The sequence below is a fragment of the Manis javanica genome, chromosome 1, assembly GCF_040802235.1.
Source record: "Manis javanica isolate MJ-LG chromosome 1, MJ_LKY, whole genome shotgun sequence".
NCBI lineage: Eukaryota > Metazoa > Chordata > Mammalia > Pholidota > Manidae > Manis > Manis javanica.
The window spans coordinates 224,974,646-224,988,693 of NC_133156.1; the positions used below are offsets into that span (position 1 = coordinate 224,974,646).

Genomic DNA, 14,048 nt, shown 5'->3' on the forward strand with positions numbered 1-14,048 from the left:
TATTACATGTCATATATATATATATATTCTTAAAAGAGCCAATGGTTTAAAAAGTTCAAAACTATACAATGATTATAAAAGTTGACACCTAGTCAATGGAGCCCTTAAGTGTTTGGGGACTTGACCTCTTGGCCCAAACCTGATCCTCGGCCATAATAATGTGCTACTGTTCCTGTTCTAGCTTGTGAATCATCACCTGCTGCTGCAGTCAAGAGGCTATGAAATATTTGTATTTCATGCAGATATCCTCTTTCATGGGAAATGAGAAATGTTCCTCCTCCCCCTCTAAAGATGGAAATGCCCCAAGAAAATAAAGTTCATTTCATGAAGAGCTGTGTTGCTGATGATCAACTTGCCTCATCTTAGTCTGCAGCTCCAATTTCCCTGTTTTCAAGTGATTTCCTTGAAGAAGGCAGAGAATGCCTTTCTGACCTAGGGCTCTGGGAAAGTAAACAAGTGGCTGTACTAGAAGAACCGCAGAGTATGCTTTCAGAGTGGTCCTCCGCTCAGCACTTTTGATCTAACGAGCCAGTAAAGAATTCTGATTCCCTTTTCCTTCTTAACCACAATTATTAAGACCATTTCTATGGTGAAATGTCCTTCAAGTGAAAGTACCTTCTAGGGATGTTACCCAGTTTTTTTAAGCATATTAAGAGATGACCCCCAATTTCCTGAGTAATAACAAATGGCCATCTTCTGCACGAACTACAAATATTCTGTTTCTAAACATTTGAGTCTACATGTGATCTGCCTGCAAAGAGATTTCTTGTTTTCCTGCATGGTTTCTGACTTGCTTTATCCTCATCCATCACAACCAGTAGCTGGAACTCCTATGCGTGGTGTTTCTTCCACTCCCTTCCCCCAACCAGGCATTTAGTTGACCAATTACAGAATCACAAGGTTGGTTATTATTCCATTTCTACATCTGACTTCGAACTTAAGTGTTCCAATTACTTTGCCTGGTCCTAATAAGTCAGCAGTGTGCTAAAGCTTGCCTTGATATTTCTGAAATATACAGAGTGTGATTAGCATGGGACTGAATCATTAGAAAGCAGAGTTGAAAGCAGATGAGCAAAATCATTGCTTGCATTTAAGCAAAACTGCCTTTTCGGAGAACTTACAAGGTTACAGTGATCCTAGGAATACTATATGTTGTGATTATATGTATATTGTGTTTGGAAAATTCTCCAATGCTTCAGAACCTTCTGTCTTTGGCTACTAATAGAACAAAAAAGATCTTAGAAGGATAGGCCCATTCTGATACACAAACTCCCAAAGTCTGTTTGAGCCAGATAGAGGTGAATAAAGAATCCTTGAACCCTAACAGTGTAGGGGTGGGGGGGTGGGGGCGGAGGAAGGAAGGAAGGAAAGAAAAAGCAAGGGAAACCTTTAGTCAATTCTGCTGGATTGGACTGGCATCTCTGGGCCATAAAGCGGGAAAGCTTTTCCATAGCCTGCTGAAAGAAAGAAAGAAAAAATACCCATGCACACATGCATATCAAATGAGATACTAACAACTAAATTGGCATCATATGTTATTTGTGTCTATTAAAAAAATTTAACCCTTTATATTGGTGTGAACTTTTGGGAACTAGTAGGGAAAAAGAAAAAGGAAACACTTTAAACTGGGAATGATCTGCAGTCAAATCAATTGATAAGTGAAAGGAAAAAAGATGGCACAACTGAAATGGATGCCAAAGATTTATAAGGTTGACTAAGTAAACAAAAATGGAATGGATCACCATGGAAATGCATGAATATTGAAACAGGCAAGATTTGAATAGACTAATGATATGCCTTACTTAGACTGACAGGTGTTGATAACAACTGTGACACTCAATACACACCAGCATCCACACTTCTAATATGTTTATTCCTAGAAAACAGAATCTGAATTTAAAGGTTTCTTTGGTAAGAGTTTATAAGCCAAATACATTTTCTAATCTTAAAGGGACTAACTCAATTCTCATCTACTTGGAAAGCAAAAAAAAGGTTTTATCCGTTTGCTTTCTGAATATGAGAAGCTGCAGTTAACAGAAGTCATTCTCTTGGGCTCTACTAGTCTTTGTTCCAATAAACCTTTCACAAAACTGAATTCTCAGTCTTGCTTATCTCTCACACTGAATACATGAGGTTGGACCACCACTCATTAGAAACATAATTAAAAAGACACAACACCAGTTTCCTAAACCCCCCATCACATGCAGATAACAAGCAATAATCCTTAATCTATTTGTTACCATAGCTACCATAGGATATTTTATTTCACTACAACTCTAGGTATTTCATTTGGATTGTTGCTTGCAAATGAAAGTTGGAGACCTATAAATTTCCGTTAGCTGTGCTAGAAATGGAGAGAATGAACAGAAGAAAATGTTTTCCTTAATCATAGACAAATGTGGTTTATAAGGTGCTTATGCAGAAAAGTTATTAAAATTGGTTAAATGCATCAGCTCACAAATCAACTTTAATGCCATTAAATCCATATAGAGTTTAAGGGCACATATGCTAGTAATTCCTTGATTTCTTGCAGGATGATAAATCCAGTGTACTGATAATAATGTGTGGGACAGAGACAATATTCATCAGTGGCACACAGCTCTGTACCCGTATAAACACCTAGAATATGTGACAACTCAAATACATGCATACCAACCAGGCTTTAAAGCATTCACCTTCTCCTTAGGTGCCAATGTTTTCAGACTGAACAATCTATAAAATTGTTCATTACTTTACCCCCGAATGAGTGAAAAAGTTAGCTCTAAGCACCCCTAATATAATCTGCAAAAACATCAGGAATGAGGGGGGCTAAATAAACCTGCTGTCATTCGTACTAACTCGAAATAATTCCTTAAATCTGCCCTCCCAGGGTTCAGTTAGAGATAAGACCGCACGGCAAGGGAAGGAACTCTGTAGTGACTAGACGGACGACTTTAAAGAGGCTGAAATTAGGGTAAATACAGCTGTAACCACGATAGATCTGTCACTGCAAGAGGAGTCCGAATCCAAGCGTAGCTGGGCTGGTGAGAGCCTGAAGCCTGCCGCAGCGCAGCCTGGCTGTCCCTGAGCTGACGAAGTGGAAGTTCGCGGGCAGCGGCAGCGAGGCGTCCTCAACGGTGCCGTCCCTCCAGAGCCCCGGTCTTGCCTAATGCTTCATAAATACCTGCGTCCACGATCCGCCCGGGGCGTGCCGCGGCGCAAGCACCGTAGACAGGGAGGAGAGCGTTGCAGCGCGGCAGGGGTGGCAAAGGCGGCGGCTCCTCACCCAGCAGCATGCCAGGGGCCCGCGGAGGGACCCGCGTCCGCCATTCGGTTCCAGGGCCAGGAACTACCCAGGGACCCGAGACTCGCGCTCTGCCCCCGTGCCCACCACCGCGACGGGTGGCCGCAGGCACGCAGGCAGCGCGTCCCCGCCTGCCCCAGCCAGCGCACACCCGACCTGCTCCCGGAGCCGCCTCGGACCTACGCCGGCGGTCGACTCCGCGGTGCGGGCCCCTGGCCGGCGCTCGCACCCGCCGAGAAGCCTCGCGCTCTCGGCAGCTCCAGGCCACCGAGCCCCGGACGTGAGCCCCCGCCACCCTGCCACCCTGCCACCCCCGCGGGGGTCGGGGCGCGCGTCCACACTCCGCACCGCGGGGTCCACACTATCCCACACATAAACAGCCCCTCCCCACCCGACACCACGTTTTCGTCCCTTCACTGTCCGCGTACGCTCTCCTCTCCGCGCCCCCAAACACGCTGCTACCACAGGGTGTTAAGGGAAGGGGGGTCACAACAAGGTCTGTGCGGGTTCCCTCCTCACGGTTCTCATCTACCTCGAAAGTTACTTGGGATTGGGTGAAGAGACCCGGGCCCCAAATGAGGGGTCTGAGGACGCGAGGGGGCAGAAACCCCAAACTAGCTTCTCGCCGCACAGACGCTCGCACCTCCCCAAAGGGCAGGGCGCGCGGCCGCCCCGTGTTCCAGCTCGCCCTGCCTCCTCCTGGCCCCCAGCCCGGCCCGGGCCCTGGGCCGCTCCGGGGAGGTGGCCTGGAGAGGGACGCGCGCCGCCGGGCCCCGCCAGGGGCTGCCCTGGCCGGGGGTCACACTCGCTTCCGGCCGTCGCGACCACCGCGACATTGGTCCCAGGCAGCCCCGGTGCCTGCACACCCGGGGGCAGGAAGTTTTTACCCCCGTTTCCCCCCCTGGAGCAGCGCAGGCGCAAGGGCTTCTGCAGTCTTGCGAGTCCAGACGCGGGAGGCTCCTGCCGCCGCCGCCACGGGAGCCGAGCCCAGCGTTCCGGGCTCTCGGGCGCCGCTCCCGAGCCCAGCCGGGCCCCACGCAGCCGCCAGGACCCTGGGTCCCCAGTCCGCATCCTTGGCGCCCCAGCCTGGCTCTTACCTCCGGCCGTGCGGCTCCGGCCCTGGCCCGGCGCGCAGAGAGCTGGGGTTCGCGGGTGGGCGCGGGAGGGCTGATGGACAGCGGACGGCGACGGCGGGCAGCGGTGGCGGGGGCCGCTAGGGTCCTGGCCCGGAGAAACGGATCCAGGTCCACCTCCGCACGTTCCTGCTCTCCGCCTTCTCCTTCTCCTTCCCCGCCTCCGCCGCCGCCTCCCGGCAGCCCAGGGAGGATGCCCGGGAGAGGGAAGTCAGTCCTTCTGCCTGTCAGCCTGTGCGGCTACGCGCGGCGCGGCGCGGCGCGGCTCTCACCGAGGCGGCGGCGGCGGCGGCGGCGGCGGCTCCGGCAGCATCGCCCCCGCCCTCTCCCGCAGCCGCGGCGGCCGCGGGGCTGGGGCTGCGCTCAGGCGCGGCGGCCACCGGGGCTGCGCGCGGGCGCTGAGGAGCCGGGGCCGGGGCTGGAGCTGCAGCTGGGTCCGCGGCGGCGGGGACGGCGGCGGCGGCGCGGGGGTTGGCGCGGCCGCGGCGCGGGGACCATGCTCCCTTCTGGCTCGCTCCGCTCCGGGTACCGTCTTCTTTAGCTGGGAGGGAGGCGGGCCTCGGCGCGCAGCCAGGGGCGGGCGGAGCCAATCACGGGCGCCCGAGTGGGCGGGGGTGGAGGGCGCGGGAGGCGGGGCGCCCCCGGCCGGGCACCCTGCGCTGCTCCCTGGCCCGAGGGATCCCCGGCAGCGGCGCGCCGGCCGGGGTGGAGAGCTAGCAGGCGTGTCCATCGGTCCGTCTGCGCCTCCGCCCCCCTGCGATGGCTCCCGGCTCGCCTAGCTTGGCAGCCGCGCCCGGTACAGACACGGCGCGTGGCCCGACCGCTCGGCCCCGGCCTCCCGGCCCCGCCGGAGGGGTTGGGGACCGGACCGAGGCGGGCACCCCGTCTGCTTGAGACACCTGAGGAAACTGGCAGAAAAGTTTGAGAAAGAGAGGTCCAATCGTCTTTCAGCTTCCGCCCTCTCTCTAGGACAGTCCAGCCACGGGAAGGAGCCGGGATTGTCCACATCTCTAGAGAACCACGGCTAGCCCTGCAAATCCAGACCGCCAATCATCTCTAGTGGGTCCAGACCCGATACTCAGTGTACACGGACTTTGCCGTTTACACTGATCCACTTGAATTCACACAGTCTCCCTCTGTTTGGACAACCCTTACTTGGGTCTCCACTAGCCTTCCCGGTCCACACTGATACCACGCGCCCTCCGTCTCTCTCATACTGTCTGCACTGATTCTCTGAGTCCCATCACTTCTCTGTGTACACAAGCAATCTACCTAGACCCTAACTTCAATCCTAACTGGCGAGGTTTGGCTGGAGGCCCGAGGCAGCCCCCCAGTGAGAGCTTTTCCATGATGCCAGAACCTCACAGTTCAGGACCAGCCTTCCCTTCTTTGGTAACCCTCTGGATCTGGTTTTTATTCCCTGGCCTCTCCCTCCTGCCCTTCCACCCCCTCGTCTGGTTTTGAATTTCCAAAGAAATATACCCTTTCCTCCCATCCCCCACGCCAGACTGAACTTAAAGGCTTTCAGGCTTCAATACCCCCCTTGCCCTTCTGCACTCTGCCCAGCAGTGGCGCTGAGGCCTGAGGCCTGGGGAGGAAATTGGGGAGGGGGTGCGGTAAGGTAGGGCGCGACTTGCTCTTTGCCCTCAAGTGGGAGGAACCGTCCTGGGGCGCGTTCTGCCAGGCCCCGCCCGTCTGCTGGGGCCGCCATGGACTTGGACAGTCGATCCCTTCCTCAGCTCACTCCTGTGATGTCTGAATCCAGGCCTCCGCTCTCCTTGGCTGTAAACGCACTGCCGGGATTGTGCCTTCTTTAATATCTTGTAGGAAGCAGACAGAGTACAGTGTGGCGGCTGATAAATAATAAATAATAATAATCTGAGGGTAGCAGGAGGACTGTCAGTGAAAGGGAATGAGGACACCAGGGAAATGGCCCACTGGTGTTAGAGTAACTGCATTTCCTGAAAAACGAAAAAACTGAATGAAATTTTATGTGTGTAAGCCTTGGGGCAGGGGAGGGGACAGAGCAAAGCCCTGCAGGGAGGAATACAATCTTGATGATGGGATTAGCCAGAAAAGTGGTGTGTCCTTAAAACAGGGTGACAGGGTCTGGAGGAGGGGTGTGTGTCGGGGGGTGGTGTGGGGAGGGATGGGGGTGTGTGTATGAGAGCTCCTGGAGGGAACTCAAACAACACCTGAAGGGGAATGATGGATGGGGTTTGAAAGCTAAGTTCTTAGAATGGTGTGTGAAAAGAAATTGAAGTGTAATGTAGTTGGGAAAATCGAGAAAGAGATGTTCCTTAGGATTTAAAAGATACACAAGTAACATCTCACGCAACTCAAGGCAAAGAAAGGAAGAACAAAGGCACAGGGGGAGGCAGGGTCATTCATGTTGTAGAAAGCTGTCTCCTGAAATGATCTGCATAGATCCATCAATAGCATGAGGGAATCCACCTGGCTACATTGGGAGCAGCTGCAAGCATTATGGAAATGTGACTAAGGTTTGCAGGGACTGCGCTAGGTTACGATTCAGCAACTTGAGGTACTCATATTGTCCTGCAGATACTTTTGAATGTTCTTCAAATGAAAGAAGGAAATATGTGCTCCAGGAATCCTTCCTCAACTACATCTCAAGGCAGGTGTGAGGATTCTCCCAGTTTCCCTGCTGGCATTGTCAGAGAAGAGGAGCTGTGCCAGATCCACCGCCACACAGAGGAGGACCTCCTTGGGCCTCAGTGATGTCACGGGTGCCAGCTCTGGAGCACTGCGACACCTCCAAGGTTGGAGCTGGGTAGCAGCTCACCAGGGGTGCCAGCGTCAGGAGAATGGGAAAAGCTGCGTGAATTAGAATCGCCATGAGCTTGTCTCCCCTCTCCTCGCCTCCCCCTTCTTTCATCCCGAGAGCCTGAATGCAAATAAGGATTTCCAGAGTCTGAAGCCAAGATCTGCCTCTGCAGTGGGGCTCCACCTAGCTGGGAGCTGCTGGGTTTGGATACAGCTGCTTATGAAGGGTGTGCTCTGATCTAGACACAAACTCCTTTTCATCTGCAGCACTATTGTTTGTGTCAGCTGCTCCACTTCCCCCAGGTCTTGGCGACATATACTGGATTTGCTTTGTTTTGTGTAAGGGATCTTCTCTCTTTCTGCATAGACTTTGCTGGTGTCTGGGATCTGTTCTGGGTTCTTCACTGCCCTGCTCTGTGGTATATGGCATATGCTCTGTGGCTGGCATGGGTCTCTCTTCCTGGTCAGTGGAACTTGTGGGGTGCTGCACAAGGGAACTTCTTTGGCCCTGGTCAGGGATTTCTCCATTAGGCACAGGATCAGGGATCAGCAGTCTCTGTCATGAAGAGGTGCCCTGAGCTGGGCTCTGGGATCAGGACTAATGTGTACGCTCCAAGCAGATGGTTTGTAAAGGTGTCGATTTGCTATGCACAGAGACGTAGACTGGAATGCTCCATGACAATCATTCCCTGCTCAGAGCATAGACCATTATTTGTGCAATCAGCTAGATGAGGGTTTTGTGCTGGGAAGGTTACTACTCTCACTTAGAAAGGCACCAGAGGAAGCTCCATCAGGGCTGCCTGGCAGTGCCCACTGTGGCTGAGATAGACTTTTGTCCTTATTTGTATTTATAATAACCACAACAAAACAATTATTTACTCAGTCACTACTATATGCCAAGTACTGTACCAGGTATATACCCATGACATCTTGTTAGTTATCAAAACAACATGCTGAATTAGTCTTATCAGTCCCCAAAACTGAGTCACAGAGAGGGTAGGTAATCTGAAATCACATAGCCCAGAAGGGGCAGAGCTGGAATTTGAGCCTGGTTGTTGGGTCCAAAGCCTCTGCTCTTTTCACCACACTCAACATGCAAGTGCAGTTTCTTTTGTCATTAGCCCAGTGCTTTTCTCTCAGAGAGACACAGAGGATGCTGATTTTGCCTTTATCAGCAGCCAGCCCTGGACCCAGAGCTGGAAATCAGTCTGAGGATACAGAGGACTGATGCTGAAGAGGGAAAAGCACCTCTTTGATTGCTGAGTGCACAGGTCACTTGGAAGAGTGGACGCCTCATCAGAAACCCTCAGGTCTGAGAGGACATCTGTTTCCAGAAGCACAGTGGACGTAAACAGAGCAGGAGCCAGCCTCTCTGCTGGTTGGGGTTTTGTGTTTGCTGTTTTATATTTCTAACATTATGCACCACTAAAGCCACCCCTATTTGGCATCAAAAGCATTAATAAATCCTGCATTAGTCTGTCCCTCTAGTGGGGAATCAATACATAACAATCTATTTAGCCCCTACTGTGTGTCCAGCATTTCAACCCCATGGTGCTGATTAAAGCAGGAAGTAAGAAGTCACAGCTGCCGAATTTTCACCATGGCCACTGCGCTCTGTGATGTACCACAAAGACACCTGCTAATCATTCACTCAGCCTTTTGCTGAGGACCTCCTGCATACTCAGCTCTGTGCTGGGTGCTCTCAGGAATAACAGGGAAGATATAAGGTGGTTTTACGCTCTGCTCACTTTTGCCCTGCCTATTTTCCAAAAGATGTTGAGGCAACTGAAAACAATACTTGGTTCTTGTTCTTAACTGAGGTGAAGGTAACAGTGGTTGTTGTCAAGAAACACAACTTAGTGCTCAGTTGTGGGGAGAGGATGCCAAGTGTTGTGGGGCCCAGGGGATGATCTGCAAGAGCTGGGCTGGTCAGGAGGAGCAGGTCTCAGGCTGGATCTGAGGTTTCCATGGAGGCAGGGGAGCCCAGACCTGTGAGAGGTGAAAGCTGGGGCCAGAAGGGCAGAGAAGGTAGGATTGTCCTTCTGATAACTGGGGGAGTCATCATGGTATGACAATTTCTGCAACACAACTTGTTGTTAACAGTCACTTTCCTGTGGGTGAAAATGAAAGTGTATTTCCCTTCTCTGCCCAAATCAATGAACTATTAGATTCTAAGACTCAGAATAAAACCAGTGGTGGTGTCTTTTTTTGGCATTCTCAATGGCAGGAATTCAGCACCTTTTTTTAGTACCATTTTTTTTTTTTTTTTGCAGGTGGCAGGAGTGCTAATTAGACAGAGCCACTAACGATTTTCCTGGGTGGTTCTGACTCCCAGACAGACTGACAGGAAACAGTGCTTGGGCGTTTTAAGAGAGCAGATTCTATTCTTCCTATTGATAACACGATTCTTCAAACACAGCGATCGAAGGAATGGATTTCACAGTCACTCGATTTATTGGATGTTGAGTTGTTCACTTTGTTTTTTCAATATTTAAGAAGGGCCAGTGTTTCTCCATGAGAGCATGCAAAATGAAGATCCAGTGATGGGTATGATGGGTTGTAAGGAACATTTTGTTTGAATGTTAGAGGGTCCTGTCACTCACTGAAGCAGGTTTACTAAAAGGAAAATTTAGGACCCTTTTGAGAGAAGATTGAAAGCTTCAAGTGTTTTGCCTACACATATTTTTGAGCTGTTGTTAAGAGTAAAGAGGTAAAGGACCTGCCCATCCCCAGTTTGACTCTGGAATCTATGGGTGCCTGTCTTTCATGTTCCTTGAAGTCTTTGTAGAACTTAAGGCCAGGACCATGTCCTTAGTGTGGTCATTTTGATACCCTGAATTGGACCAAAGGCAGACAGTGATCAACTAGAGCAAATGACTGCCCTCCTTTGAATGTCTCCAGGACAGAGACTCTCATGCTGCCTCATGCTGCCTATTCTCTGCTGCCTCAGGCTGCCTGGAGTGTCACAGTCCACATGCGCTGTGTGGGGAGCACAGCAGGAGGCAGAGGGACTGCAGTTCAGAGCCTTTGGTAAACCTCCTTTTCATCAGCTAGTTAATGAACATGGCCAGGCCAAGTGATCTGTCTCAGAGTGATTGTTTATCTCCATATCCCCAAAGCTGAGGCTGCCTATCAGGTTCACAAGCAAAAGGCAGCCTCTCCTCCAGGAAGCAAATTCTCTGTTCTCCCTAAAGACCAAAAACAGAGGTGTTGGGGATCAAGCTTCACACACTCTTGGAGTGAGTAAATCTTGGTTTGCAAAGTGAAACATCTAATGGCTTCAGCTACTTTGGGTTTTTGGAATATGTGACCCTGTATTTCATCTTCAAGTTATCCCTACTAGAATTTGGGAGGCTGCATGCACTTTCTGTGTGGTGGGTCTGGGAGGAAGGATGTGGGAGGTCATCCCCAGTGCAAGAATGATTGTCAACACATTGGCCCTGGAGGCTTGTTCTCAGAGAACTGGAGTGACAAGGAAGTGAAAAGCAACAGGGCCTGAACTCAGGGTACCTACTGAATATTTAGTAAGGGTCTTAAAAATAGCCCAAAGTCTGTGATAAAAGTCACCATCTGGTCCAGGTGCATCTTGCTGTAAGAAAATATGATATATGAAGATTCAGAATTATGTAACAGGAGGACTTGCTAGTTTACATTAGAAAAGGATGCAGGGGCTTCTCCTTAGTAAAGCTTTCCTCTTGATATTTAATCTGTGGTTGACTTTATTAGAAATTCTGTTCATATACAATTGATCAGAAACATGTTTATTTTTATTTATTTAAAGACTTGTCACCTACCTACTTTGATAAGGTCTTGAGCAACTTACAGGTTAAAACTCGGGGCAAAGGAGACATTTAGGAATGAAATAGAACAGACACCACCCAAAGGGAAGAGGTGGAGGTGAGAGACATCAAGTGCACGGGATGAATGTGCTCTACAATTAGGCTCTCTAAGGAAAAGAGGGGCACACGTGCTAGGTTACCTGATTGTATAAAGAAAGGCACATTTATATCAGGTAATAAAAGATGTTTTGAATAGAAACTGCTTTAAAAATCAGAGCCTGTTATAAATTGAAGAATGTTGCATTGTTGAGATAAAAGATTTCTCCTCTAGACCTTTGGAGGCAAATGCTTAATGTGGGCAAGTGTCACACTGCAGCCCTGTTACATTAACATTTTTCACTACTTCTAAACCTTTGAAAAATATTTACCAGATGATTTCTTTAAAAAAAAAAGATTTCAACCCTTTATAGGTTTACTTATTGTCTATTTGGGGAAAAGGTTGCAAATCAGACACATTTTCTTTATGTGGCTGTGAATTGTCATAGAAAGCAACAGGTATTGTCTAGCTAAAGTCTCAACCCTTGGTAATGTCCATGTAGCTGCAGGTCAATTTAAAAATTAGCCAGAGTTCTGGCTAATGTAAAATTTGAGTAGAAATAACCAAACTTAAACATTAGAATAGGTGGGTTTAGAAAAACCTAGGAGAACTTGGGAAGAGTCAGAACAATATTTGGAATCTGAGATACTTACATAGAAATCTACAGACAAACCTATTAAACTGAAGTTAAGATTTAAAAGCGTGGCAGATATGACCTCATTATTCTAATCAAGGCTGTTTTTCCTAGGAATCAAGATAAAATGTGGCAGTAGATGTGTATGTGCTGTTCAAAAGCAACAGAGATGTTAGTTGGGACGACAATATATAAAATAATGTTTGTACAGATAATAAAAATAATAGCTGATATTAGTTTAGCACTTACTACATGCCAGACACTGTTCTAAGCCTTTAATGTTCTTTTTAAAAATTATTTCTTATATTCCTTACAACAAAGGATGTGGGAATTGATGATTCCTGAGTCTAAAAATTTTGGTGCAGACACACAGAAAGAGGGGCAGATGCTCTGTCATCAGTAAGGAGTCTGATACAACCCATTGGCTAGATGGTGGATAAGGTTGGCTCATTCTGGACACATATCTCAAAATCAGAACGGAAGTTGGGTGTTCTGTTGTGCCTTTTCAATACCAGGTGCCTTGCACTGGTGAGCTCTGGGCATTCCCGACTGAGGATTGTACCTTTCATGCTGCTGAATTCTGATCTATTGAAGGTAAGATAAGAATGAGTGACAGAAGCTCAGTTGTATTAGTTATGCGTGGATACATAGCAAATTTCCCCCAGTTTAAGCAGCATTTATAATCTCACCTAGTGCCTGAGGGTCAGGAACCCAGGAGCAGTGTAACTAGGTGGTGTGGCTCAGGATTTCTCATGAGGTTGCTGTCAGACATCATCTGGGGCTACAGTTAACTCAAGGCTCCATTGAGGGTGCAGGATTTGTTTCCAAGCTCACTTCCATGGCTGTTGGCTGGAGGCCTCAGTTTCTTGCCACATTGTTCTCTTTGCAGGGCGGCCTCAAGATGGCAGTTGGTTTCTCCCTGAGCAGCAAGGGGTCTGAGAGGGGGAGTCAGCAAGACAGAAGTTGCAATTTCTTTTATAGTTTAACTTCAGACAAATAACATAGACTAATAGTGATTTACTGTGAGAAGGACATAGAGCTGTGAATTCCAGGAGGCGGGATCGTTGGTAGCCATCTTGGAGGCAGACCACAGCAACCATCTTGGATTCCCCGATTTCCAGGGAGGGGGAGGGTGGGCGTGGTAGAATGTATTTTTACTGGATTTCAGGAATTCAAGCTTCTGAAGATCCCCATGAAATGTCAGAGTCATGACATCAGACTCCAAAAGGGAGGATAGCTCAGTAACTCCCCTTGATAGAATTCTTGATGGGTAACTGCCAATGCTCTTGAAGAGAAATAGTAGGGTGGGAATTGGTTTTGAAGAGACTAAAGTGGCTGCTTGGAAAGTTCACCTTTGAGTGCAGTTGGCAAAAAGAGAGAAGGGGCACAAATGTCAAAGAGTGACACAAATCTAATTAGATCTAATTAATTAAGCCAGCAAAAATTGTAAGGATAACAAAAAAAAGCTTTTCTTATTTGACATGAGCAGAAAATCAAGAAGGGAACTGATTGGTGACTGTGGTAAGTTGACTAATGCTAATAAGGATTTCTGTGGCACAAACTCTGAGTGCCTGTCTCTACCAGGCAAAGTGCCAGGTGCTGAGGACACAAAGATGATTAAGAAAAGGTCACTGCCCTTGAGGCTTTCCCAGTCTAATGGGAGGACACACACTTAAACAAATGCCATTCAGCATGATCAATGTCATAATGAGGTTCAGTACAGGTAGAACAAGGACCTTAGGGAAGGCACTGACAGGGCTACTTGGGGGCAGGTGGGTCAGGGAAGGTGGTACAGAAGAGATTACACTTGAACTGAAGGCTGAGCAGGAATTTGTCCAACAAACAATAGAAGGAACGGCATGGAGAAGAATTGCCAAGCACAGAGGTATGAGATCAAGGAGACTGGGGAAGCTACTAGTGCTTCATATGATTAGAACAGCATGATAATGCAGACAGAGCTAGAGGAAAGAGGAGGTCACTTCCCAAAGGGCCTTGGAGGCTCTGCACTGGGGGTGCAGCAGGCAGTGTTGCTCAAAGTGGGGGTCCTACAGCAAGATCACATGGGGGGCTGGTGAAAATGCAGATTCCTAAGACTACCCCTGCATCTGCATCAGCATATGCAGATGATGGACTACATTTCCCAGCCTCCTTTGCACTTAGACTACATTTCCCAGCCTCCTTGGCAGTTAGACTGTATTTCCTAGCCTCCTCTACAGTTAGGCACAGTTGCGTCAGTAGAATACGACTGGAAGCAGTATGTACCATTTCCAGACCTGACTCATTAAAATCTGCCCTGCATGTTTTCCATGTTCTTTTCTGGCTCTCCATGTTGATGTAG

The 14,048-nt window shown here is 48.8% G+C and overlaps 1 protein-coding gene and 1 long non-coding RNA gene across 5 annotated transcripts in view; both read right to left on the bottom strand.

Moving 5' to 3' along the window:
- Nucleotides 1-4,937, bottom strand: part of KLHL29 (kelch like family member 29) — a 296,154-nt gene extending 291,217 nt beyond the window's left edge. For all 4 annotated transcript variants that reach the window (XM_073215972.1, XM_073215992.1, XM_073215989.1 and 1 more), the window contains exon 1: nt 4,381-4,937. The gene's annotated coding sequence lies outside the window, so the exon portion shown is untranslated. The remainder of the gene's footprint in view (nt 1-4,380) is intronic.
- A 7,102-nt stretch (nt 4,938-12,039) lies between these two features.
- Nucleotides 12,040-12,815, bottom strand: LOC140850342 (uncharacterized). The gene is made up of 3 exons (XR_012133032.1): nt 12,732-12,815; nt 12,400-12,645; nt 12,040-12,295 (listed from the first exon to the last, which is right to left on the bottom strand). It is a non-coding gene; the product is annotated as an uncharacterized lncRNA (long non-coding RNA).
- Nucleotides 12,816-14,048: the final 1,233 nt, after the last annotated feature.